Raw genomic sequence first — 23,729 nt, 5'->3', positions numbered from 1 at the left:
CTGCTGATCACTGGCTGAGAAAACACTTAGCTCCCACACTCTGGCTTCTCCCTGTCCTGGCTCTCCTGACTGTCGAGGCCACGACAGAGACCACGTAAACCCAGGAATCTCCGGATAACACCCTGTTCTTGCACTGAATTATTTATGCTCCACCCTGTGGCTGAGGAGGTGTGGCCTGAATGTAGATTCAGAAGCATGTGGTAGCTGTAGCACCTTGGTCAAGTCACGTGAGCTCAGAGCTTCTGTTGGCGCACCCAGAGAGTTTACACCACCTGCCTTGCAGGTGCTGGAAGAATCAAATTTGCCGTTCAAAGACTTCATATCATCATGTAAACACCAGGGTGAGTCTTTTCTTTTTTAGGATTACGTGGCAGTGGGGACAATGCACAGTGACTGGGCTCAGCCTTGAGTCACAAAACTTCCACTTTAGGACAGTAGTGCAATGCACCTGGGAAACGAAATTAGTAAAAATATGTTTTTCTAAGAAACTCACTCTGTAATCATTTTAAGATGCATTTAGGAAGCCCTGGGAAGAACCCAATAAAATAAGAGTGCATGATTCGTACCCTCAAGGAGCTTCTAATCTCTTTTCAGGGCAGAGATGGTGGTGGGATAAAGTGGCTGTGAGGTCCAGGCACCTGAAATCAGGTCCCGCTGGCTGGGGCTGCTGTCCTTACTTCCCAAGCTCTGGGAAACAGCTTACCAGAGGCTCATACCAGAGCTGAAAAGGGAGAACTATTATTTTTGATGCTTATATTATTTGAGTCTCCTGAAAATAAACACTCACCTTCCTAAAGGCAGGGAGAGGCCCAGGCAGGGGTCTTTTTGCCTTTGCACTGCAAGGTGGCTAGATGAGGAAGGAATCCAGGCAGGCTGGCTGCTCCAAGTCAAGTCCATCACCAGGATTTGATTAAATGAGAAGACATTTGAGAAAGGGTCTTATAAACAATTCTATTCATTTAAAATATTCCAGTATTGTTTTCATCAAAGGGATTATAGTGTATAAGCTCAGAGTATTAAAGAGAAAAGAGAAGTGTTGGCTTTGGGAAATCTATGAATCAGAGAGCTCAGGGTTTAACAATTTAGGAAATCATTTTTTGTAACATCACAAGTTTGAGTCTGTTCAGGCAATATTTATCTATTCTTTTCACTCTGCATGATGATTTAAGCTGTAAGAATTTACTATGAAATTAACAGAAGTCTATCTTGCCATTGATTACATGAAATTAGAACCACCGACATTCATGTTAATACCTCCCAATTACCACTCCTGGTAATTTGGTCTAGGATGCCTCAAATTTACTTGAATAACCAAATTCTCTTCAAGGCAGAAAAAGGCAACGTGCCCTGCAGAAGAGACCAGCACCTGGTTCACCCTCTCAAGCTTTGGTTTTCAGAATCAGGGAGCAGCCTTACAATGAGGAAATGAAGGATCAGAGAGGTGGAATGACTTACAGAAAGCCTCACAGCTAGTTGGTGACCTAAGACTAGAATGCCCACCTAGAGCTCACTCTCTGCTCCCCCAGGGTAAGGGAGCCCCTCTACTGACACTTGAATATCTCCATATTCACAGGGGATTGTCTTAGACCTCGGAGAAGGGAAAGGTCATCCATCCTCCAGCCTGAGGGCAGTCCTTACTTGACTGCAATTCCTGAGTTCCACATCAGCTTCACACTATGGATGGGTGCTGTCAGAGAGGAAATGCACATCAAAGGCACTCCAAGTCATCTGCAGGGCTGGAAGGGGTAAACCATGTGGAATATCCTCAAGGCCTTCAGGAAAACATGGGTGAAACCAATCTCAAATTACAGGAAAATTTTCCTGAGCATAGCTGTTGAGAGGGTATGTGTGTGGTTGCCTCTGAAAATTTCCAGAAAAAGGGAGACCCCAATTAAATTAGAAAGAGATGCACAAAGTTCATGGGCTATTTTTCATTGACTCTGTCCTTGGCAATGTACCTTAGAGAGATTCTGACAATGACAATGCAAATAAGATGATTTTCATTTCAAATTCGTTATTGGATACCTCACAACCCAAAGCTTAGTCTTCTAGGAGAATATCTGTAGCCAAAAGCAATGCATCACACTGTTAAATAAGAGCCAAATAAGTTTCATTAGAAAAGAGAACGATCCAGGGGTCATAGTGGGCCACTACTGATGATGAGTCAGGATTCTGAAGCAAAATGGAAAAACAATGAAACTTAGAGTCAGAATTCCCTACTCTGCAACTGACCTTGGACATTCCTCTCCTCATGTCTCAGTTTTTACAACCATAAAGTGAGGGTTATATGATACCCCTCCTACCTTTCTCACAATGTTTGTTTGGAGGCTCAAGAGAGAATGCAGACGACAGCATTTGGAAAGCCTAAGGTGCCACACATGCATCAGGCTTTACTGCTGAGATGCTGGCTGGCCCTGGGGACTAGCAAAGTTACAGACTTGATCCTCCTTAACGTGATTGTTTTACATTTTTTAAGAAGAAAATTAATACATATATACAATGAAATATTACTCAGCCATAAAAAAGAACGGAATAATGTCATTTGCAGCAACATGGATGGACCTAGAGATTGTCATACTGAGTGAGTTCAGAGAGAGAAAAACAAATATCATATGATATCACTTATATGTGGGATGTAAAAAATGGTACAAATGAACTTACTACAAAACAGAAATAGAGTCATGAATACAGAAAACAATCTTATGGTTACCAGAGGGGAAAGGGAGGGAGGGATAAATTGGGAGATTGGGATTGACATATACACACTACTATATATAAAATAGATAACTAATAAGGACCTACTATATAGCACAGGGAACTCTATTCAATACTCTGTAATGACCTATATGTGAAAAAAAAAATCTATAAAAGTTAATGTATGTATATGTATAACTGATTCATTTGCTGCACAGCAGAAAGTAACACAACATTGTAAATCAACTATACTCCAATTTTAAAAAAAAAGAAGAAAATTAAGAATGTCCCCAACATGGAATTTGTCCTTGTGTTGTTTCTTTTCCACTTTAACACAGGAACTTCATGAATAACTGTGGTGTCAGTAATAATATCTATTATTATTAGAGAGTTCACTCCAAGCCCACACATGGAGAGAGATTACTTCTGCATGTCAGCATAAATTAAAGGGTTAGATCAGAGGCCCAACCAATGGCAGAAGTGGGGAAAAGAGAGGGCAGTGCACACTGTCTGACCCATAGCCCACTCCAACCCCGGAGGATGAGAGCCCACGTAGAGGAGAACAGAGGTGCCCTAGCCAAGCACTAGTCCAACTCCAGACACTCGAGTGAGGCCAACCTAGACCATCAGCTTCCCAGTAACCTGCCAGCTCACTGTGAATGTACAAGGAAGCCCAGCAGGCCCAGGCCAACCAGGCTGGCTCAGACAGTACAATTGCCCAGCAACCCACAGAATGGTAGTTCCCTGAAACCACAGCTTTGAAGTGTTTTGTTATGCAGCTGAGACACCAAACAACCTCATTGTTATAGATGAAGCAAAAGGGCCCAGGAAAACTTCCTCCTCTCCCCTCTGCAGCCCCAGCCAGTCCAATCCACCCCTCTCTCAGCCTCCAGAGTGTCAGTTCCAAATTCAAAACGTACCATGTCTCTGCCTTCCAGGAGCCTTGCATTCCAAAGAACTGCCCCAACTCCTCCCCACCCAGCTGGCAGTCCTGGGCCCAACTCTCCACCCATGTCTCTCCAGAGTGATTTCTCCAGCAGAGGATCCTCAGCCACTGCCAGTGGTTCTTCAAGAACAATCCCACCCCCCACCCCCAAGGCCTAGTGCTTTCTCAGGGGATCAAAGCTCCAGAGAGACCAAGGTGTCTGACTTCCAGGACCCAAGAGTGGGCTCGCGTCTAACACTCAGAAATAAGTTGCAGAGGAGACACATGTACTGACACAGCAAAAAAATTGGAAAGGGGTGCTCGTGTGGAGAGCAACAGGGTCAGGGAACCCGGGAGAACTGCTCTGCCACATGGCTCGCAGCCTCAGGGTTTATGGCGGTGGAGTTCGCTTTCCAGGTTGTCTCTGGCCAGTCTTCTTGCTTGTGCCCCTATTTGGTCTGACTCAGCGCCCTTCCTGGTGGCGTGCATCTCTCAGCCAAGATGGATTCCAGCATGAGGCTTTCTGCAAGGTTGGCCAGACATATTATGGGCTGGCATCACCTCCCTCGTTTTGACCTCTCCCGAATTCTCTGGGTTAGTTTCCAGCAGCAGCAGAGCGCTCCTTATTCCGACCTCCTGTTGTGAGACAGCTCACGCCAGGGGTTATTGTCGTGCCTGGCCAAGGCGGGCGGTTGCGGTCAATGGTTTCCTAACAACGCTGCTCTGGGGTGGTGGCTCCCTTCTCCTCGGACTAGGAGGCTCGTCCTCCATCCACCTCTGCCCTGCTCTCACTGCTTCTTGTACTGTCACTCAGCATCTGCACTGTCGTCAGAGCTCAGTCCCCAAAGATCCGGGGCCTCTGCCTCACCTCGAACACCCCACAGAGCCTGGCATGGGGTCTCAGATTCCCTGGACGCTGCTAAGAGTTTGCTGGGGCTACTGCAGCTGCTGGTGGTGGTGATGCTTACTAACCCTAGCAGGTGTGACACAGGGAGGATTCCAAATGTGTGACCAAATGGAAAGAACCCCGGGTTCCAGTCGTGCCCCTTGCCACCTTGTGATCAAGGGGCAGGTGGCCAAAGAGCTCAGAGTTCTGGCTTCCTCCTTTGCGAAAGGAAGCGGATGAATCTTGTCCAATCCACAGGGACACGGACTGAGTTGAACGTAATGCAGGTTCGTCCCTAACTCGGTTCACCTGACCAGCCGACCCCGTAGCATGCTCCCCGCCCCTTCCACTGAGTGAAGGCAATGCCCATCCCCTCCCCAGCCACCTCCGCCAACTACCCCGATGAAAGTTGTGATGCGCATGCGTACATGCGCGCTCTCCTCTTCCTGCGCTTCCCTTACGCTGGGAAAGGCCACCACCGCGGCATCCTTAGTCAGACAAAGACGACCTGTCTGTCTGCTTATTGGATTTTGTTTCGGAAATCTGCAGGAGACAGCCCTCAGAATGGAGGCGGCTTCTCTTACGCACCCTGTTTTGTCTCTCCCGGCCCCAAGCAGGGGGTCTGGGGACATCCAACCTTCTGCCGAATTGACCCATTTTACAGATTCCCAACAGTCCTTAAAAACCACAACTCCGGTCGTTGGCAACATAAATAGTAATCCTTAAAAACAGAAGGCCTGCCCTAGACAGAGCCTGCCAATCAAGGTGGCACAGATGACAGTGCCACCTAGAAAGTGGGGGTTAAAAGCAGCGCCTCCCTGCCCTGCCTGCACTACGTGTACAGCCCCTGCCCTCAGGCTCCATTCCCTAGACCTTCCACCCACCGCATGCTTGGTGGGCACACGGGAGCTATGAGGAGCTGCTTTAGAGAAATGAAAACGCCATTGTCTGACCAATAAAAAGCATCCCTGTATGGTAATCCCTGTACTAGATTTTTAAATCCTCGGTGCTGAGACACTGTTATGTGTTCATGCTTATTATCGGTCCACTTCCAAACCTTAAGAGATTAGATTGTTTAAAGATTTGTTAGCTATGAACTACTTAAGGAAGGCAAAGTAGAAAACTCCTGGCTAATTGAAAAATAACATTTTATCAGATTCTCCTCTGATATGATATTGTAATGGTCGTACCTGGAGTACTCTCAATACTTCAATAAGTGGTGAAATTTTAAAAATAACATCGTCAGGGCTTTGCAGAAAATGTGCTGTTACCCATTTATACTGCTTTTTTAACCATTATTTTCTTATATTTCCCACAATGCCTCGGATCAGAAGCAAACAGAAACTGAGTGATTACCCCAAAGTGTGCTAGATGAACTGGAAAAAGTCTATTCAAACAAAGCTCATTAGTTCTGATACCTCCAGGGCTATGACAAATTAAGCGGCTGGTGAGTGTGCTTGCAGACAAAAGGAGGATGCCAAAACGAGGGCTGAGCTAGGCACGGTGTCAATAAATTCCCCTGAAAAAGGTAAAAATTACAATTGGAGCTAAAATGGAATCCCTTTAAGGAGCATGTACAAAATAGATCATCCCTTCTTTCTTAAGTACATTTGTGAACCCGCCTGTGATGAATTATTGCAGCCTGGGAAGTGGCCACTCCAGAAGGGCTGCCGGGCCAGGTGTGCATCCAAAGCACTGGCTGTTCCAGCACGTCCACCCTCTCGCCTCTGCAAAGACTTGGCCCTGCCCAGAGGAAACGGGTTCCAAACTCAACAAGCAGAGTGCAGACTTTCAAAGCCGCAGGGCAGGGATTGGGCTTGCCTGCTGGGCTTCAGGAGGCAGCTACCCAGCTTCAAAGGGCTCCATGACCTTAAGATAACCTTGGCCAAAAAAGGAGTAGCCGTAGAACCACGGCTCTCCTTTTCCTGGTTCGCGAATCCATCGATATGAAGAATCTTAGAAAATTCTCAAATGGCCATTGTACTTGCAATGGATCTGGCACCAAGAAGCCCTAATAATGATTTGCTGAATAAATGAATGAAGGATGAACAAGCCAGGCCTTCAGGTCAGGCCACCCAGTGAGGAAGTGGGAGTATCAGGACTGGGCCCAGATTCTCGAGACTGTCCTTGGGTTTTCCGGTGCACCTACGTGTGGCCACATATGCCCTCCTGGTTTGTGGGAGCCTCACAATGCATTTTTACCTCATTGGCAGGATTTCTCTGCCACAGAGAATCATGGTCTAACAGTAATTCTCAGACCAACAGAGTGGGGAAACCCCACAGGGAGCTTCCAGTGCCCCTGGTCAAACTCTAGAAGAGCTGGGACCAAATCTGACCCACAGACTTTTTGCCCCATGCAGTGCTGCCTTTCCTTTTCCTTTTTTTTTTTTTTTTAGCTGTACGTGGACGTCTCACTGCCGTGGCCTCTCCCGCTGCGGAGCACAGGCTCCGGACGCGCAGGCTCAGCGGCCATGGCTCACGGGCCCAGCCGCTCCGCGGCACGTGGGATCTTCCCGGACCGGGGCACGAACCTGCGTCCCCTGCATCTGCAGGCGGACTCTCAACCACTGCGCCACCAGGGAAGCCCTGCCTTTCCTTTTTATCTGAAATACTTGCCACTTAAAAATTTGGAGATTTCTCACAAACATTCATATTCCCAGCTTCTTTGGAAACTTGAAAGATCTGGCCAAACTGGGCCCGTATTGCCACATGGCACAGATGACCAGGATGGAACTGCAGTTTTCCCATTTAACAAATTATGCCCACCCCAGTGTGCCAGCCTCTCCCAGTGCCCTGCACCCAGATATTTTACCAACTGGCCCCTGCAGGCATCTGAGTTGACAGCCTCTAGTCTAATCAATCATCAGTCCAGTAGACACAGGGAAAATAAGACCCAGAAACTGGGAGTGGTTTCCAGGACCGACAGAGTGCCCGTGGCAGTGCCAGGATTAGATGCAAGTCTGAGTATTCTCAATACTCAGAGCCCTCTACCCCACTCCCCCACCCCATCCCCAGCAGAGTGAATTTTTCCCTCTTTTAGTTTTACTTCTGTACCTTGTTCACGTCTCTCTCAATGTCCTATCCAGCCATCCGCCACGCAGGCAAGAGCTAGACTTCGGGCTGTCATGCACTCACCTGTGTGTAGTTCTGTCTCCACTACTAGATTGGGAGCCATTCCAGGGCAGGAGGATGGTGATAGCTATCTCCATCTGCAGTGCCTGATACGCAGGAGATCTTCAGCAAAATCTTGTTTCCCTTTCATCATACAGTCTCATGGCATCCTTCAGGTTCTGGGTCCCAGATGTTGATGGATGCGTATAGTAACTTGGGCAGGTAGCCCAAGACCACCATAACCACCAGTCTCTTCTTCAACCCTAGACTCGTCACCCATTTCCAGCCCCACTTCTGATGCAGACCTCCACATTCTGGCTTTCCTTAGCTTTACTGAGGCTACCAAGAGAAGCACCTGGTGGCCCCCGAAGGTTCATTCCATCCACACAGGCAGGGAATAACTCCCTTCTTTGTGATCCTCCTGATTGATTTACATTTTCAGAACCAAAGATATTGAGAGGCAGTTCTTCTCAAGCTGATGCATACTCTCACCTACACCTGAACTAGCCATTGTTTCTGTAATCCTGCCTCAGCCTGGCTGTGGCTTGGAGGCTTGTGGCGCGTGACCACGGGGCCTGAGATCCACAAGGGAAGCAAGGAGGAGGAGCTACGGGCACCCGTGATGAGGAAACACCAACCCCATGAAATACGGACCCTGTGCTCCCCCCACACCACCTTCCACTGCATAGGCAGCTCGGTGCAACACATCTGTTGTTGTAGAGAAGTTAAAAACAAAGGCAGGGACAAGAGAGAAAATGAATAGCAGGACACGCTAAATAAGCAGCATCTTTGTATATAAAAACCAAGAAAGAGGGATGAAGACTTGGGATTTCACAATACAATTAGATCCCTTCCGCTGGTTTCTTTTTGTAGAAATACTTGCAATAAACTAAAGAAAATTTTTCAGAAAAAAAAATTTTTTTTTTACTTTTGTCTTGCAAATGTTGACAAATGGGTGGGAAAAAATTCGGAGTGATGTGCGATCCAGGTGTTCCCCTCACCTAGTCAAAAATGGTCTAGGGGAGAGGAGAGAGCCAGAGAGGGCAACAGTACAGAGCCCGAGGCCCATGTGGGCATCTGAGCAAGACTAGCTCAGTCTAAGCACGACCCAACAGACTGCTCAACTCCCTGGAGCTCCAGTGAAAAGGATGGGGCAGAGATGGGCTTGTGGGGCTGGAGCCGGCGGGTCTCCATCAACCCCTCCCAGTTCCCAGGGGCTCCGGAGCAACTCTGGAAGGCCACCCACCTTTCCCACACCCCCGGGAAGAAAGTGCAATTAGCTGGGAGAGAAAGCAAGCAGCACGGGGGCACCTTCTGCAGGATGAGGCGCTGGCAGGTGTGGGCACGTCATGGACCAGGGAGAAATCTCTAGGCAGCAGCATCGAAGGCTATCTGGCTATCTCCACTGCCTGCGAGCAAGCCAGCTCCTCTATCCCCTAGATAAGAAGGCGGGAAATCCCTGACTTGACTGAGGAACTCCAAATTAACTGTTTCTCCAGAATTGATTAGCTTGAGTTTCTACCACTGGCACGATGTTTATAGCAACATTAAAAAAGTTAGAGTATGTCCCCCCCTTTGGGACATCTGACTTGGTGAGCTGAGAACTCGTCCCCGTCACCTACTGGTTCATCACCATTCATGCTTGCTGCCACCACGAGCCATGCTGGAAAGCATCTCTCCCAGGAGGAGCCCCCAGGCCTGGGGGAAGGAGGAGGCCAGGTCCAGCTGCTGCCTAATGGCTGCAGGGAGGACAGGAGGACTGCCGAGGGGCGGGCACCTGAGGGCGGGGGGCAGGTCACTTGGGTCAAACAGGGAGAGGATGTCTGCTGCCTGGTGTGGCAGAAAGACTCTATCACTGAGGCCAGCCCACGGGGCTTTGCAGGTAGCCAGGATGGTGGCCTGGGTGCTGGGCCAGTGGGAAGCTCTCTGCGGCCCATCATGGAACCCGAGTATCCCTTCTTCCCAGAAGGGCAGAGTCCACATCTGCCCCCAGCCAGAGACACCCGGGAGCAGGCCAGCCATGACCGCTGACGTTCCCAAAGGGTCTCCCCCAACTGCCACCAAGAGGGAACAGGAGGACAAGCCTGTCACATGTGGGCTCTGCTCAGCGCAGCTCCACGGGCCTCCCCCAGGGCGGCTCCAAGCCTGGGAACACTGCACAGAGGAGGCAGGCACACAGACAGCTCAGCGGGGCCCTCCCTGTCCTTCTGTCCCCAGGCCCTCCCCCAGCCCCTTGCCAGCTCAGCTCCTCTTGTCTTTGGAGTTGAGGGGTCCTTCTCCCCTGCTTCACCCTGCTCCTCCCCCACCTCCCTGACCATCCCTTCCCGGGCCTCCTAAACGTAAGGATGCCCTGAGATTCTGACCTCCTCGCTCCCGTGTCTCTGCCTGGTGGCCACGTGCCCACACCTCCGTGGGAGCAGCCTCCGCGCGTCCATTCCAGCCCCCCCACCAACCCTGAACCCAGCCTCCTGACCCTGTCGCCCACCGGGCATGCCCGCTGAGGGCTTCCATTCAGACTCACAGTGGCCGTTTCTCCAACCTCCCATCCATGTGTTTCTCCAGCGTATTATCACCATTTCAACATGGCACCCTTCCAAAGCTGGCGAGCAGGGGTCCCTTTTGTAGGAAGTGATCAGGGAGGGCACCATCCCTCCTGGCCAACCACATCTCGCTCATCCCTTCTTCTTCACATCCCTGCTCCAATGCCACCCCCTCCAGGAAGCCTGCCCTGACCACCAAGATGGGTGAGTCCCTCACTATATGTTCTCTTTCTTCAAAATATTTATCAAGATTCTGATCAATAAATGGTCTGTGCAATAATTAATCTAATATGACTCCTCTCTCCGCTCGATGGTAGATTTCACAGCAGCAAGCAATGGGTGGTCTCTTGCTTGCATGGTACCTGTATGCAATAAGTACTCAATACGTGCTTGAATGGGAGAGAGTCAGGCACATTTATTCATTCAAGCATTTGTAATGCTTGGTGAAAACTAACCACATGCAAATTGGAATTCGTATTACATATCCTTATTTGTGATAAATTTGTACCAACAGCACCTATTTAGGAATCTAGCAGGCTAGACATATAGGGCCCACATCTTCTAGATATTTCTTCATCATAAATTTTTGCATTAATTTTGACTTTTTCAATACTGCATTCAAACATAATTTAGCCTGATTGCTGTTTGTTTTCACTCCCTTAAATTTTGCCCCTGCGGTGAGAACCTCCCGTGCCTGAACCCAGCCCCTGACCCCCACCTTGGTCACCACCGTGCAGCCAGCAGCCAAGCCACATACCTCATGTTTCCAGCATCTCCGGCCACTTGCAGACTTGCAGGAAACACCTCACCTCTGGGTATGGGGCTGGTGTGGCGAGAAGCTGCCAAAGGTGCAACCCAGAAGATGCATCGTGGAAATGCAGAGGAGATACCACCCAGGGGATGAACTGTGACCAGAGGGAAACAGGAGATGGGAGGGAGCCAGGCACACAAATTCCCTCTTCGCCTTCACTCCCAGCTACTCAGAGACGGAGTTTCTGCGGGCACAGTCCATCTGGAGAAGACCACAGAGCCAAGCAAAGCCACCTACCTGCTGTGTCTGTCCGTCACCACGCAGGACCGCACGTGGCTTCCCGTCCCTCCTTGCCTTGCTTCCCGCCCCCCCACCGCCGCCTCACTCTCTCTGCGCAGTTTGCGCCTCCCAAATAAAACATTGGCACTTTCATCCTTGCCTCAAGCCCTATTTTCTAGACAGCCTAGGTCTGCATTTGGATTTTATGTTTTGTTATCTTGATCTATTTTGTGGCTTTCAAATGCGTTTCAATATCTAATACAAATTCTCCATCTCTCTTTTTCCCCAAAAAAAAATGTCCTTGCCTATTATTAATCATTTAATCATCCAAATGAACTTTCCCAGAAGTTGAATTCTGGGGAAAACAAATGCCTTTCTAGTTTTTAAATCATCCTCACATTTATTATCTTTTTCTAAATCCAACACAAATATTTATTAAAAGCTTGGATGAAAGCACAGTGGGCTCTGTGGCTCTACGGGATCCCAAGGGAATTGTATTCTAACAGGGGCACTGAAAAGGAATGATAAACAACCTTTGTGTAAGCCCTCAGGGTAGATGGCAGTAGCCCTGGTTTGCATGGAGCTGGACCTAGAAGTTCCAGAACTGCCTGAGAGGAACGGTGGGGGGAGCCCCCGTTAAGGCTAGAGCCCTGGTCCCCCGAGCCCCAAGTCTCTGGTCTGTACACTCGCCAGCCTGGAAGAGTGCTGACTGCAAAGGCAGAGCCTCAGGAGTGTGGGGGGATGTCACAGGAGGCTTCACGAAGAACAGATAAGATTCAAGGAAATGAGAAAACATCCTTCCAAGGAAAGAGAACATCTGTGGAAGATTCCAAAAGCAATTGGAATTGGATTCCAGAGAGGACCCAGAAGCATCCAGACCCCAGCGGACAAGGCGCACATACAGCAGGCACGCATAAGTCCTGGGGATGCCCAGCTGGTGGTCAGCCATGGCTTCCTGTCCTAAGTACTCACTCCTGTCCCCTGAGAATTTTCCTCTGAACCCCCTCCCCTTGGCCCCAGAATAGGCAGAGCTCTCAGCTTGTCCCACACACTGTTTGGTGGCCTGTGTCTCCCAGCCAAAAGTTTCCAGGGAGATGGTCCAAAGCCAGGACAACAATGCCCCACCCTTGTTTTGCAGGATTTTTAAAATTATCTTCAAATGTTCGATTTTCTTGAGCCTCTCCAAACAAAATTGGACTTGAAAATAATACCTCTTATTATGGTAGTGGTCTGCATGCTTCTTAAAAATTCTTCAGTCGAAAAATCAACTCACACGACAATGTGATGACAGTGTCTCATCCATCCAGTCCCGTGCACAGGACTCATCGTGGGCGCCACCTCCAAGAAATGTAGGACCCAGCTCCCCTTTGTGGGCGGGGACGTCTCCCTGCATCCTGAGCAGTTATCACAGTACCTGGAACATCGTGGACACCTCAGTGAGGGAGAGAATGAGTAAACTAATATGAACAACGGAGCAGACTCTGAGCCCCTGGTGCCGTGTGAACAAAGTGCCAGGGAAACGCAGGAGAGGAAACAGCCACACATGCAGGGGACACTGTTGAAGCACCAGCCTCTTCACCCAATTCCTGCTCAGCTGCCAGGGGACCAGGACAGCCCGTATCATCCAAGGAGCAGTGTGAAATGATGAACCAACCTCGATTCCTCAGAAGGCAAATGCCACCTTAGGGGATGGGAGTGTGTAGGGGTGGGGGGAAGGGACAGATTCCTGAAACAGGACTTTTTCAGAACCCTCTGGAAGATCCTGATTTGGATATTTCAGGGAGCTGGGAAGCCCTTTGCAAAAGCATGAGGCTAGAGCCGTGAGTGTGCTTTGAGCCTGCAAAGTGGTCCCAGGTAACTGGAGCCAGTGACTGCACAGCATGGGGCCAGGAGGGAGGAAAGGAGGGGCCGAAGAATGGATGACCTTGGATGCTGGCGGAGGGGGAGGGGGGCCTCTGAAGGTACTCTGAGTGCCCCTACACTACCTCCAAGAGAAAGGCTCTGAGAGGTAAGTTCATCCATCAGATATTGGCGGTGCATTTCCTATGGGCCAGGTGCTGCTCTGGTACTGCGGATGCAACACTGGGCAAGAGAGATGAGATGCCTGCCCTCGTGGAGCTGACGTTCTAACAAGAAGATGAAGCCTTCTGGACATAAGAGCTTTGAAGAAATGCAACAGCTGTGGTGTGACAGAGAGATAGCCATCAGGAAGTCAAGACCCAAGTGACAAATTGCATTTCACAAGCAGAGGGAACAGTAAATGTTAAGGCTCAAATTTAAGGAACCAAAAGGTCAGCGGCTGGAGGCTCCCAAGCATCAGAGGAAGTGGCGTGGGGTCAGAGGTCAGGCCTGTCCAAATCATGGAGGTCTGTGGGGGCTGTGATGAGAGGTAGGGGGTTATTCTAATGCAATGGGGAGCTATTGGAAGGGTTTAGGCAGGGTAGTGGCAGGACCAGATTTCTGTTTTAATGATCATTCTCTTTCCCATGTGAAAACACAGGGAGAAGATGGTGTCTACAAGCCACGAAGAGCGCTCTCATCAGGACCTGACCATGCTCGCACCCTGATCTCAGACTTCCAGGCTCCACAACTGCAAGAAAATTCATTTCTGTTGTTTAAGCCTCCCAGTCTGCAGTATTTTGTTATGGGGACTTGAGCTGACTAATATAGGGGTCCTACTGCCATATGGCACTCTGCCCTGCTCCGCTCTCTTTCCAGAGAATGCCATGGAGTGCTGGGATTGAGGGGAGTCCAATTTTCAGAGTGTCAAACTCCACAGAAGCCAACAGCCCCAGCCCACTCTGTACGCCCTGTAGTGGGGGACCTTCTCACCCTCCCCAGCTCTAGTGCCAACTCGTTCATGTGTTTCATTATAAACCCCATCATTATGGGGGATCCAAAAGCTCCCACAAGCTTCTTCCCTAAACACAGAAAAAAGAGAAAGAAAAAACACCTCCAACAAAGATCTCAGAAAAATGTATAAGTGGTCTCAGATACTCCAAATGAGCTCAAGCAGGGCGGTGTCGAGACCTTAACTCTTGCAACTTTGAGTCACAAGACGTGGCCGTGCACACCAGGCCGATTGCTGGGCTGTTGTTTTTGTCCTTTGATACGACAATCCACCAACATTCATACGCACGTGTATAGGGCACATGAATACAAGATGAAAGACGAAACACCTGTGTAGGGAGCAAATCTGCTTCAGCGTTTAGACTCTGCAAGGTGGTCCTACATTGATGGCTAGGACTGCAGCCCACAATGCCAATGCAAGACCCAGAAATTTCCACCCTGTTTTTTCCAGGATTCTGCAAGATGCAGAGCTTCACTATATCTTGCTACTTGGATCTGATACCTTGTCCCAGGTGGGCATGTGGACGAGATGTCTAAGGAGGGAGAGTTGACCAGCTGTCCCCAGGGGCAACCTCCACTTCCATTTCCCGTCCCTTCCGTGTCCTTGGCAGCTCCTGGGAGCAAAAATCACCATTGACTCAGACATTGCCTTGCCTCTGAGGAGGCTCAGGTTGTGAGAAGGACAGATGAAAAGATGAAACACAGCTAAACAGAGGAGCCAGAAGTCTGGGGACCCAAATGAAGAAAAGATTAGTAAGGGGAACACAAGAAGGCCTCATGGAGGGGATAGTTTATGCACTGGCTCTGGAACATCAGGCTGGGTTTCCTCAGGCAGAGAATTATCTTCTGTCCCTTTTCTCTGACCCATTCCTTCCTTCGCTGCATGGATGGCTCCGGGCCTCCCTGGTGGACAGCAGCCGTGGTCACTTGAGCCCTTGACCTTCTCGATAGTTGCCTCCACGCATGTGCTCATAGGTGTCAGTGCCAGGCTCTCCCCACGAGGGGCACCCAAAGCCCTGGGCGCCCCTCTCCACATGGAAAACTGTAGTCACTACCTCTGCTATTCCAGGGGCCGGGCCTCCCTCCTGCCCTCCTAACTCCATAGCAGCTTTGCACAGTTACGGCGCCAGCCTCCTCCCCGCTGTGGCCCTGGGTACCAGTGCCCACGCAGGCCACCATGAGGAGACACGGCAGAGAGAGGGGACGTGGGGAGCCCAGGCTTCCTCCCCAGTTCCCAAGGGAAGGGACATCCCTGGGCGGGGCAGGCAGATCGGGGCAGGCATAGCTGACACTTGTATGGAGGGCTCTGAATTCGAGGGCTTCATTGTCTCGGGGCCTCAGAAGAACTCTATGAGGCAGGCTCATTTTTATCTTTCCCATTTTCCCGGGAGAAAACCATAGCTCAAAGGGACCACACAAATTCCCAAAGAGGTCACACAGTGATGACACGTCTGAGTCTATATTTGACTCCAAGCTCCACGTGGTTTCCAGGCAGCCGGTGAAGAAGAGAGGCTTCTTGGGCTCCACGTGCAGACCCCGACGTTCATTCAACGCGTGTGCACTGAGCACCCGCTCCGCGGCCGGGGGGCTGGTGGAGGGACATGCCCCATCCTTGTCACAACGCCCTTGTCACAACGCCTGGAGTTAGGATGAGCAGAGGGTGTTGCAGGGGGACAAGATTCCAGCAAGGAGACGAGCTGCTCCGCAGACCACCGTCTCCAAAAATGGAACCCGTCACCAATTTCCCACGAGGTGGAGAGGTTCTCGTGCAGGCTGTAGAGCCTGACAGCCAGGATGCAAACCCCAAGTCCACGCATTCTGACTTTGGGCAAGTGCCAGGCCAGTTTGCTCCTCTAGGAGGTGAGGAGAGTAAGGTCCCCCGACGACCAAGCTCATTAACAGGGTTACACGAGCAAGCCCAGGAGCCAGCACAGCCTCCTCACACACCCGCTCGTTCAACATCAGCCGCCACTGTGACTAGAAAAGCCATCCTGACACAGCTGCTGTCACGACGGGGACCTCATGTGCATATTCTGTGTTGCACGTGCATGTGTACAATGATGTCACAGGGTTGCCTGTGCAGGGAAAGTGTAGGACGTGCGTGAAGCATCTGTCAGAGGCAACTACCTCTTCTATGGGCATGTCCTCACATCTGGACCAGCCCCAGCCAGCCCGGATTTTGCCCCCTAATCACCCTTCTGGTTCCTGGACCATGCCCAGGTAGGGTGATCAACCATCCGGTTTGCGTGGAACCGAGGGGGGTTACCTGGATGTGGACGTTCAGTAGCAAAACCCAGAAAGTGCTGGGCAAACCGGGATCAGTTTGTCAGAGCCCAAGGGCCCGGGAGATGAACAGCCCACAGCCCAAAGCCTGGGGCCTCCAGGACAGAGTGGAGCTGCCTTGCCCTGCTGGGCTCCCCTCTTGCCTGAGGGCCGGGCAGTGATGGCCAGTCCCCTATCAGGGCCGAGGTGCTCTGTGGACCTTTTCGGCTTCATAGGGTTTCTCAGCCTCCCTCAGGACCCCTTTCTTGCTGGAGAGTTGCTCAAACTGTCAAACACCTCACTACCCCGGTGGTTTCCACTCAGAGCCATGGAGGCAGGCAGGTGTGGATGGTGATTTCTTGCAGGCTCTGACTTACGGAGGGACCCGGGCCACAGAAGAGAGGCCAGCAGGCAGGCGATGCCACAGCTCCCGGGTCTACAGGAGAGGCACGAGGGAGCCCTAGGCAGGCTCGGGCACTTGTGTGCTTTTGGAAACCCAAACCCTAACTGTGGACAAAGGGCACCATCCCAGAGTCTGGGTAGGAAGGTCCCAGACCCACGTGGCTGGCGTTTCAAGGTCAGTGTTTGTCCTTCCCCTGCAGGCCACCTGCCGCCTCCCCAATCCACTTGACCTTCAGATGGAATGGCTTTCTTCAGCCTGGTTTTCCATATGGCAACTTTCTGAGAATCAGGACAGAGTCTCCAAAGGAAATGACGTAACAGATCAAGAGAATTTCTTCTCAGGGATATGGGGGACTCTTCTAGAGTTTAACTCCGGGGCACCCCTGGTAATGCAGCAAGTCTGCAACAGAAGCCTATTCTTAGGTGATGGTTATACCCCCAGACCTCCCCCTCCCAAGTGAAGGCCACAAGTGGGCCCCAGAATGCAAGGACATCCCTGAGACAGGAGGTCACATTGCATAAACCCAGCTCCAGAAACTCTCAGCAAAGGGACCTTCTGTACCTGGTGCAGCTAAACTCCAATCCACCACAGGGCGGGGGGTCTTTCTGGAAAGCAGTGGCCCTGGGCTGTGTGCAAAGCAACATTTAACCTGATGCTGAAAGCTGCATATTCCCACTACTGCATACATTACCCTTTATCTAATTCAACTGGGCCCCAATCTACCAAACAGCCAATTAATAAAGTAGTATTGGAAAGGTGGGCTGTTCCCGTAGTTGGACATTGTGGTAGCCCCCTGTCCTTGCTCTCACCATCTTCCTATTAATATGAAAACTTTGTCCCTGCCTCGCCAGAATGTCAAGGCAAGCCAACACCTGCTGGGAAGCAGAGACGGTGCCCTATAGAATGGCCTGAGGGACAAAGAGAGTTTGTGGGAGGCAGGGTCTTCTTCACGGCCCAGGGACAAGAAGCAGCCATAAGCAAGAGGCTCCTGGGCCTTGACTTTGTCTCTCAACTCTTTTGGACCTATGGATGTCCTACAGGGCATGGGTCCTGTCGAGACAGCAACAGCGGCCAGCTCAGCTGCCCTTCCTCAGTGGAGGTCACTCAGAAAACATCCCTGCCTTCCAGCCTCCACCCAGCCAGGGAGGCAGGCCTTGGGCAGAGCATGAGCTGGGCTCCAGGAAGTGGCTGCTGTGCGGAGCTGAGGCTTCACCCCTCTTGAAGGGTCCAGGTGTGCCCTGTTACACGCTGCTCCAGTTCCAGCCATGGGAACAGGCGGAGGAGAGAAACAGTTTAGGGAGCGTGCTTTTCAAAGATAAGATAATAATGATACAAATTCATGTTTCAGCAAGTAGGGGCCAAGGGCAGTCGGCAAAATCTCTGTCCACCTGACCACTGTCCCCTCTCCCTACCCCTTCTCTCTCTGCCCCCACTCTGCTCTCAATAAGCAAGAAGAAATGTCTAGACTAATAACTTGATCATCAGCATAAGTCAAGCACTTCCACAGAGCACAGGGAAGGGGTGGGGATACATGGTGTGGACACTTCCCATCTATGTCCTTCTACAGCCCCCATCACTGGGCCATCTAGGATCAGCAAAGCACCACCAGAAACTTCTAAATGAGGAGAAAAGAGGCAAAATGCCTATGGAAGCCAGCCAGGCAACCCAAAGGAGTGATGCCAGGCAGGTGTGAGAAATACAGCAGTGCAAATCCAACTTTATGTGGACCGCCACTCACAGCAGGGCTGGGAGAAGGTACAGAGCTGTGGGGACCAAGGCAAACTACAGAGCATGGCCTCGTCTGAAAGGAGCAGCCCTATCCGGCACCCCAGTCATGTTCATGTGGGAATCTCTGGATTTTTTTTTTCAAGAGAAGTCAGAAATTTGGATTTAACGTGCAAACTTGTGATTTGTAAAGGCTGGAACCTAATTAAGGTTTTGCTAAAAAGAATGCAGAGGGAAAAAAAGAAAGAAAGAAAGAGAGAGAGTGAGGGAGGGAGGGAGGGAGGAAGAAAGAGAGAGAGGAAGGAAGGAAGGAAGGAAGGAAGGAAGGAAGGAAGGAAGGAAGGAAGGAAGGAAGGAAGGAAGGAAGGAAGAAAGGAGAGAACTACCTCGACCTGAAGACAGCCCATGGACCATCTGTTTGCAAGCTCTGTAGTCCCCAGGGAAAGCCAACTAGTAAGGGATCCTGGGCAGGCTAAAAAACCCCAGTGCACGCCCTGACTCAGGGATCTGTCCTCCCGGGAATTGGCATGCCCAGCCCCCCTCTTCTGGTCTGTGAGTGATGCTGAGACTTAATCTTGGAGAACAATAGAGAGACCAGGGAGAGAGAACCTTGTCCAGCTCAGGCGGCTCACTGCTGGCACACTCTACACAGTGACCTCTGCGGGGGTGGTGGGCGGTGGATGGAGGGGCCCATCCACATGCAGCAGAGCAGGAGGAAGAAGTGAGTTCCCTTCTCCATGGCCCTGCTGTCAACCCTGTTGAAAAAGGTATTTGAACGAATTAAATTCCACGAAAAGTTCTGTTTCCCTGTCAAGGCAGCACCTATTTCCAAGTGTCTATGATTGACATGACTCTTGATGTGCATTTTTTAATGAGACCATTTTGTGTGCAAATATGGCAGGAAAAAGAACTCCTTGGTCCAGCGATCCTGAGGCTTCCTCTCCTGGTGAGACGCCCAGAGATGAAATTGCCCTTGAATGTTATCCTCTTCTTCTATTATTTTTATCTTAGGTTCCAGACCACAAATGAAACACATTGGGGAAGTAAGATTCTGTCACCACTTCTGGAAGCCTGTCGAAGGTGCTTGCATCCTGGCTGATCCGGTGGCCTTCCCCGCGCCCCATCAAGCTGTCCTGGCCACAGCTGAGGTAGAAGAGGATCAGTGCTGTAACCAGGGGGACCCCAAGCTCCAACTTTCAGTCTCTTCTCTCTAGCCATGGACAGAGGCTGCCACCTGTGCAATGCACAGAGTCCCTCACTCAGAAGGGCTCTGCGCTGGGTTTAAGAATCTGCAGCTGTGTCTTGAAATTCTTAATTTTGTTAACAAGGGGCCCTGAATGTTCATCTGACCCTGGTCCCCACAACTCATGCAGCCAGTCCCACCCTGAAGGGCGCACACCATGACAGCTGCCCTGCTATGGGGCTCAGCTCTTGAGGGAATTCCCTACCCCAGAAGGTGAAGGTACACTGACTCTGAACTGGGGGCCACCATCACAGCCAAGGAAGCCTCATGTAAAGCTGTTTTCGTGTGGTTGTGTAAGGAGCCCAGAAGCCTGAAGAGGGGGAGAAAGTATGCGTAGACACAGCGTTGGAAAAGCAGAGCTCGCTGTGGGCTTCCTGGAGGAGGGGACCCGGAGCTGGGACTGAATTGGACAGATAGGCAGAGTCTGGAGGAGCCGTGAGGGTGGAAGTTGGGGTGTATGGTGCACAGGAAGCGGAAGTGGGATCAGCAGGCCGGGGGCCCTTGATTGTGGGGGAGGACTTGGAACCCTGTCCCCAGCCACCCCAGCCACCGAGCAGTGACTTCACTCATCCTCCCAGAGTCACGGCACCTGCCACCCCTCAAGCACCCCCAGCCCCTCATCTCTCTGCACAAAGGCTGCTCTAATTCTCCTTGCAGCCCGGGTGAGAGGCAGTCAGGGAACAATGCTATCTGCGCGTGGTGGCGCCCAAAATACGACTGTCATTTATTTCGTTACATGAAATTAGAGCACGCCTTGTAGCCATAATGAATCATTTCCTTCTTGCCTCGGCCATGGTGTCAGGCAGGAGCTCGGCATATCCCATTCAGGGCCTTTCACTTCATCGCAGGCTAATAATAACCCACCCGGGTGAGCACACATCTTCCTGAGACAATGCAGGGCCCGGACGGGCATCGTGGGCAGGAGAGCAGTGCCCGCAGGGCAGCGGGAAAGATCAGGGTGTTATGGCAGGAAGAAGACAATGGCCATGGGGAGGGGAGGGGAAGCCTTAGGGCGGTGGCTCCGGTGGGAACCTGGGTCCCCCAGGTCCCTTTTCCAGCTGCTCCATCTGATGGGGGCAGGGAATAGAGCCCACTCCTAGGCTGCCCTTCTACTAGCATTTTTTTCAATCATCATCCAGGTCCAGCTCAGAAGCCTCCTTCTTGAGGAAGCCGTATTCTGATCCCCCACCACCACTAGCACCCGCATCTTCCATTCGAGTGTGAGCTTTCAAGGCAGTAACTGTTTCCACAGCCTTGTCCCAGCCCTGCCCAGGCCTGGAGCTGCCAGGAGTTGGCCTCACCTCTCTCATCTCACATCCTTGCCCAGTGTGGGCTCAGCAGTGGCAGACGCTCAGTACATGAGTAAGTGTGTCCTGATGGGGCCAAACCTCCAGTTGTCTCCCACTGGGACTGTGACCAGGAGCCCCATCTCATCTTGGGCAGGAGAAGCAAGGCCCAGACCCTGTCCCCTAGAACCTCCTCCTCCAGGACAAGGCAAGTCCAGCCAGGGGAAATCATAGGGTCTACTCAGACACTGGGATTACTGTCTCTTCCACTAACTATAACTTAAGATCTTTTAGCCACCATATCTGCAGGAATAGGCACAGAGCCGGTTTTGTTGAATGAAAGAATAAATGAATAAATAAATGAATGAGCACCAAAGGCCATGTGCCAAAAGACAGAGAGCAAACTGCAGGGGTAAAGTGATCAGAGAAGGGAGGCTGCTCACTGGTCCCAGAGGCAGACTGGGTTAGAACCTCAAGACCCAAGAAATGTAGTCAGTTCCCTTGGTTTTCCTTTTGCTTCATATATGTTAGACTTGGAACAGAAGAAGTCAAAAATCTGGAAGCTACAACAGGCACAGACACAAAACAAAAGCCCCAACAAAAGCCTGATCTCTCTAGTCAAAGGACAAAGAAAGGGGCAGCTTAGTAAGACCAAAAACTTTTATACAGCAACCAGTTTACTCCACCCAAACACTAGAAGAAAAGAAAACAAAAAACTCTGGTCCCACTCATACCCATACCCACAAAGACCAAATGGGGGAGTCTAGACTTCCATCTTCAAGAGGCTACAACAAGGAACCCCAGAGTCCCCACTGAGGTAATGTCAGAGGACAGATATGGAAACAGGATCTTCATCTGCACTGGGCTCCCTCTCCCAACAGTGTCAGTGGAGACCGTGGGGAGCCTGAACTTCACCTCTCTCTTGACAGTAACAAAAACACCTCTCCCATTCTTGATGGAGTCAAAGCAGGCATAGTGGAGAATCAAGACTTTCATCATCGCCCAGCAAACAAGGCCACATCATCACTGTATCAGTGGTGCCCACATGGGGAGCGAGTTTTCCTACCAAAAGTAGTAAGGATCCTATTCCCTCCAAAGGCAATAGAGTGGGGAACCTGGAGGTAGACTATATTTGTATCAGATAAAATAGACTTCAGAGCAAAGAAAATTATCAGAGACAGAGACATTATATCATAATAAAAATGTTGATTCACCAAGAAGATATATCAATCCTAAATGTGCATGCACCAAACAGAACTGCAAAATATGTGAACTCAAAACTAATAGGCAGCATCCCCCCTCCCCTACTAGAGCAGTGGCAGAGAAAACCATCTAAAACAAAAGGTTTAAGTAAGATCCAGAATCTCCTAAGTTAATGCAAATTCCCAGGCTTCAATAAAAAGTCATCATCATACCACAAAAAAGAAAGGTCTCAAACTGAATTTAAAGACAATCAGATGCCAACAACAATATGAAAAAGAGTTACCTGACAACGATTTTAAAGCACTCATCACTTTTTAAATGCTTCAATGAGCAATTTACAACCCCATTTGAAATAAATGAGGGGAAAAAGGAGTCTCAACAAAGAAACAGAAGATATAAAGAAGAACCAAAGGGCAATGTTAGAACTGAAAAATACAGTACCAAAAAAACAAACTCAGTAGTTGGGCTTAAGAGCAGAATGTAGAAGAAAGAGGAAATAATTAGTGCACTGGAAGAAAGGACAATAGTCATTACCCAATCTGAACCATAGAGAGAAAAATCGACTGAAAAAAATAGTAGAGCCTCAGGGTCCTGTGAGATTACAACAAAAGACCTAAGATTCATTTCACCAGAGTCCTGGAAGAAGAGGAGAAATAGGACAGGATTGAAAAGTATTCAGAGAATGACACAGCGACCTAAGACAGAAGGCCACATCAGCCGGACATGGCGGTATGGAGCCCAGCCTCAGCAGTGCCTCTGCTCTGTGGAACCTGCTGGCTTCCTCTTCTCCACTGTGCCCAGTGAATGTTTGCCTCACAGACTGATGGGGGAGCTCAAAGTGACCCAAATTCTCAAAGAAAGTTTCCTCGAGCTACAGCTATCAAAGTCATTGACATTTCAGCAGGCTGTGGGGCAATGTATGAAATTCAAATCAAATTGGAAGAATTTAAGGAGAAGAGAACTGTCCAGCAGCACCAGATGGTAAATCAGGCACTAAAAGAAGAAATCAAATGTATGCATGGATTGCAGATATTTACCTCTGTCCCCAAACACTGACCACGCCCTGGCTGCATAGATATTGCTGCTGAAACCTTGGATGAATCTTATTGCTACCATTCTTTCCTAGGCATATGACAAAAAAAGTATCTATTTTATTCATAGAATTTCCATATTGTAACTACAGAAGAATATGGTATCTATTTAGATGTTAATTAAAGACAACAGACAAGTAAAAAAATTTTTCATTACAAAAACAAAAAAGTATTCAAAGAAAGAGTGGTTGAAAACTTCCCAGGTTTGACAAAAGACATAAACCTTCAGATTCTAGGAGCTAATTTTACCCAAACAGTATAAATACAGAAAAAGCCATACAAGAAACACCATAAATAAACTTCTGAAAGTGAAAGACAAAGACAAAATCTTGAAAGCAGCCAGAGAAAAATGATACGTTAATACTGGGGGAAAGTAATGAGAATAATAGTAGATTTCTCATCAGAAACTATGGAGGCCAGTGGAAGTGACACAATCTTCTTCAAGTGCTGAAAAAAAGGCTGCCTAACCCAAAATTTTAT

General features: G+C 49.9%; 1 long non-coding RNA gene and 1 pseudogene across 1 annotated transcript in view; one reads left to right on the top strand and one right to left on the bottom strand.

Moving 5' to 3' along the window:
* Positions 1-23,729, bottom strand: part of LOC136792968 (uncharacterized) — a 124,969-nt gene that overhangs the window by 3,105 nt on the left and 98,135 nt on the right. Inside the window, exons 4-7 of the long non-coding RNA XR_010837621.1 lie at positions 12,460-12,600; positions 10,914-11,061; positions 7,641-7,723; positions 788-877 (exon numbers count right to left, since the gene is read on the bottom strand). This is a non-coding gene — a long non-coding RNA (uncharacterized lncRNA). The remainder of the gene's footprint in view (positions 1-787; positions 878-7,640; positions 7,724-10,913; positions 11,062-12,459; positions 12,601-23,729) is intronic.
* Positions 22,882-23,214, top strand: LOC131744929 (bolA-like protein 3 pseudogene; annotated as a pseudogene).

The sequence above is a fragment of the Kogia breviceps genome, chromosome 18 (genome assembly GCF_026419965.1).
Source record: "Kogia breviceps isolate mKogBre1 chromosome 18, mKogBre1 haplotype 1, whole genome shotgun sequence".
Classification (NCBI taxonomy): Eukaryota; Metazoa; Chordata; class Mammalia; order Artiodactyla; family Physeteridae; genus Kogia; species Kogia breviceps.
This window is presented reverse-complemented; position numbering and strand designations above follow the sequence as displayed.